Raw genomic sequence first — 4,473 nt, forward strand, 5'->3', positions numbered from 1 at the left:
TTTCCTTGATCTGTCTCTCAATCCTTTGAAGATACCTAACATAATTCTTTTGAATTCCTTATCAGGGAGTTCCAATGCTGCATCTTCCTCAGGGATGTGTTTTGGGTGTGTATCCTGGTCCCTTGTTTCTCCTCCTTTATCTTGCCTCTTTGTGTGAACTGTGATGTTCTGTTGTCTCTGAGGCATTGTGATGTTTTTCTGTTTATATTTAATTGATGATTTTATGTTGGAGTGACTTGCCCACAATTTTTGTTTTCTTGTTTTGTTTGTATGTTATTTATGCAAGCAGGGTACTGTGATGTGCTCCTCTATGCACTAGTTGATGACACTTATGTACACACCACATGTCTCCTTTCCAGTTGCCAGCCTCTTGTATGTCCCTTCCGACCTTGGCAAATGGAGCCTATTCTTAGGTCCCTGGAATCTGATTGAGAATGCTATCCCTTTAAAAGCCAAATGGTTTTCACTTGTAAAGATTCAAAATGGCTACACCTTTGGTCACTTTAAATATCCAAAATGGCTGCCGCTTGTAACATTCAAAATGGCTGCGCCTTCGGTCACTTTAAGTATCCAAAATGGCTGCCACATGTACACAATCAAAATGGCTGCACCCTCTGGACAGCAGAAACTCCACAGCTCAGGTTGTCTCCCTCCTTGCTATTTCCCTTCTTAGTCATAGACCACCAGCGCAGTCGTCCTTGCAGCCCTTGGTGACCAGGGTTGATTTTTAGTCAATTCCCAGGACCCAATACCACTTGGAAATATTCAGGCTATTGGTCTCATTAGAGTAGCTGACAGTCTGCAACTCCAACTGTCTCTGTACTCACTGTTTTCTTTCAGATTTTCCCACTAGTTGGTGCCTAATCCATTTCTGTATAGTTCTTTCAAAGCTCAGGGCTCCAGGATTATCTTCTGTGTCTCTGTCAATTGGTTTTTCTTTTCTTTGTTGAAGAGGGTCTGTCTCGCTTGTCTGCCTATTCCCTCCTCTTACCAGAAGTCTCCATCTGAAACTTGCTCTTGAACAGATAGTAGCTAAAGCTAATGGAAGAAATGATGAAGTGAAAGATATAAACAGAGTTTCAAAGGGTGGCTTCTGAAAGCAAAGAAAAATATTGTAATGAAATGTGCAAAGACATGGAGTTAGAAAATCCAAAGGAAAGAACAAGCTTGACATTTCTTAAGCTGAAACAACTGAAAAAAAATTCAAGTCTCAAGTTGCAATATTGAAAGATTCTATGGGTAAAATACTGTATGACCCAGGAAGAATCAAAAGAAAGTGGAAGGAATACATAGAGTCACTGTACCCAAAAGAATTGGTCAATGTTCAACCATTTGAAGAGGTAGCATATGATCAAGAACCAATGGTATTGAAGGAAGAAGTCTAAGCTGCACTGAAGGAATTGATGAAAAACAGGGCTTCAGGAATTGATGGAATAACCATTGAGATGTTTCAACAAAAGGATGCAACACTGGAGGCACTCACTTGTTTAAGCCAAGAAATCTAGGAGACAGCTACCTGGCCAAGGAACGGAAGAGATCCATATTTATGCCCACTCAAAAGAAATGGCATATCCAAAATGGCCACCGCTTGTAAATATTGGGCGCTTGTAAACCAAGGGCACAGCCATTTCGAATCTTTCCACAGAATGTGGAAAGTACTGAACCATATCATTAACATCACATCCAAGTAAAATTGTGCTACAGATAGTAAAAAAACAGTTGCAGCCATATGTTTACAACAAACTACCAGAAATTCAAGCTGCATCCAGAAGAGGGTGTAGAGTGAAGGATGTCATTGCTGAAGTCAGGTAGATCTTGGCTGAAAGTAAAAAATACCAGAATGATATTTACTTGTGTTTTATTGACTGTGCAAAGGCATTCGACTGTGTGGATCATATAAATTATGGATAACATTGTGAAGAATGGGATTTCCAGAACACTTAACTGTGCTTAGGAAGAACCTGTGCATAGACCAAGGGACAGTCGTTCAAACAGAATAAGGTGATACTAAATGGTTTAAAATCAGGTAGTATCATTTTACCTCAGTCTGTGTGTGAGCAAATAATCCAAGAAACTGGAGTATATGAAGACAAATGTGGCATCAGGATTGGAGGAAGACTCATTAACAACCTACGATACTCAGATGACACAACCTTGCTTGCTGAAAGTGATGACTTGAAGCACTTACTGACGAAGATCAAAGACTACAGCCTTCAGTAGGGATTACTCCTCAATATAAAACAAAAATCTTTACGACTAGACCAATAAGCAACATCATGATAAATGGAGAAAAGATAGAAATTGTCACGGTTTTCATTTTACTTGGATCCACAATTACACCCATGGAAATCAGACAACATATCGCACTGGGCAAATCTGCTGCAAAAGACCTCTTCAAAGTGTTAAAGAGCAAAGATGTCACTTTTAATACTAAGATGTGTCTGACCCAAACCGTCATCTTTTCAATAGCCTTATATGCATGTGAATTTTAGATAACGAATTAGGAAGACCCAAGAAAAATGGATGCATTTGAATTGTGGTGTTGGTGAAGAATATTAAATGGTATTTAATTTTGCTTTCGAATCTGATCTGACTCATAGTGACCCCTCCTTGGGTTTCTGAGGCAATATCACTATGGAAGTAGATTGTCCAACCTTCCTCCTGAGGAGTGGCTGGTGGGTTTGAAGCTTCAGCCTTCTGGTTAGTAGACAAATGCTTTAGGCACTATGCTACCAGAGCTCCCAGAATATTGAATATACCATGGAAAACCAGAACAACAAACAAACCTGTCTCAAAAAATGTACAGCCAGAATACTCCTTAGATGCAAGAATGGCCAGACTTCATCTCTCATGCTTTATTCTTGTTATCAGGGGGGATCAGTGCCTGGAGAAGGATATCATACTTTGTAGAGGAACAGCTAAAAAGAGGAAGAACCTCAATGATAAGCATTCACACAGTGTACAGCAATACAGGCTCAATCATAGCAAAGATTGTGAGGATGGCACAGATCCAGACACTGTTTCTGGGTCACTATGAATTGGAGCTGACTCAACAGCACCTAACAACAAGGAAAATTCAAGAGCAAAGGTCCCTGTCCCTACTCAACCCATTGTTGTTCAATCTCTAAGTCAAATGTTAATGCAGCTGGAAGGTACATATGTTTGTTTGCAGCCTGCTTTTTGTCAATGCTAAGGAGCTCTGGTGGCACAGAGGTTAAAGCATTTGGCTGCCAATCAGAAGGTTGGTGGTTTGAACCTATCAGCTGCTCCACTGAAGAAAGATGAGGCAGTCTGCTTCTATAAAGATTTACAGCCTTGGAAACCCTATGACCCAGTTCATTCTGTCCTAAAGGGTCGCCATGAGTTGGAGTCATCTCAAAGGTAGTGGTGGTTTGTTATGTTTTGTTTTTGTCAATGCTGGGAATTTTAATGTCTGCACTATATTGTTCTTGAGGTCAGGTACAGATTCACATATACAGATACAGGCAAAATAATAAAAGCTGGGTTCTCTCTCCTTTTGAGGGTAGTCAGCAGTGGAGTTGCTCCAATTCAGCAAAAGTTTGAAATGCATTTTATCTGCTAAAACACAAAGCTGATTTCTGTCAGTGGAAACCCTGGTTATTTTATGGAGCTCCCATTAGCAGCTGGATTTCAGCTTCCGAAAGTGGTCTGGGATTATTCAGATGACAAATAGATATAGACAATTTACTATTCTTCATACACCTAAGCAAGACTATTGAGCAATAGAGCAGATTCAGACATCAGTATTATTTGGTTACAATATGCAATCTAGCTATAAATTATGACTGACTAACACTATACCATTTCAGCTCACCACGGAGTAGGTGAAGAGTCTGCTCATGGTCCAGGGCTTCCCAGATTATGTGGCTTCTTTTGGAAGTTCCTGAGCCCAGGATGTGCTTGACTGGAGCTTGCCCACTTCCTTACCCACATCCAACATGAAGGATTCATGCCAGTTCTGGTGGTTTTGTTTGAAAAGTGAAGTGGACTAAGCCTTGGTGAACCCTCAGGCAAAAATCGTGAACATGCTTGCTAACCTCATTTCATCTTCGTTTCCAGTGGCCAAATGCAGGAAATGAAAGGATGGTTCTTACTTTAACTGTGGTTACTTTTGTGGATGTGTCTATCTGCAGAGGTGAGTTTCAGAGCATGACCTCGCTGCTTTTAATCTCTTCTCTCCATTTGTTTGACAATGCTGATATAAAGAGATGTGCTGACCTTCAATGTACATGTGAACTTTAAAAAAACCACATTTGATAAGATTGAGGCTTATATACCAAAATATAAACCCACTGCCATGGAGTCAATTCTGACTCACAGCAACCCTATAGAACAGAGTAGAACTGTCCCATTGTGTTTCCAAAGCTGTAAATCTTCACAGAATCAGACTGCCTCATCTTTCTCCCATGAAGTGGCTGGTGAGTTCAAACTGTTGACCTTTTGTTTAGCAGT

At 40.3% G+C, this 4,473-nt stretch overlaps 1 pseudogene; it reads left to right on the plus strand.

Moving 5' to 3' along the window:
- The window catches only part of LOC103199131, an 11,407-nt pseudogene extending 7,144 nt beyond the window's left edge, over positions 1-4,263 (plus strand).
- The last annotated feature ends 210 nt before the right edge of the window (positions 4,264-4,473 follow it).

The sequence above is a fragment of the Orycteropus afer genome, unplaced genomic scaffold (assembly GCF_000298275.1).
Source record: "Orycteropus afer afer isolate SDZICR_OR568_19922 unplaced genomic scaffold, OryAfe1.0 scaffold00104, whole genome shotgun sequence".
NCBI classification, from domain to species: Eukaryota; Metazoa; Chordata; class Mammalia; order Tubulidentata; family Orycteropodidae; genus Orycteropus; species Orycteropus afer.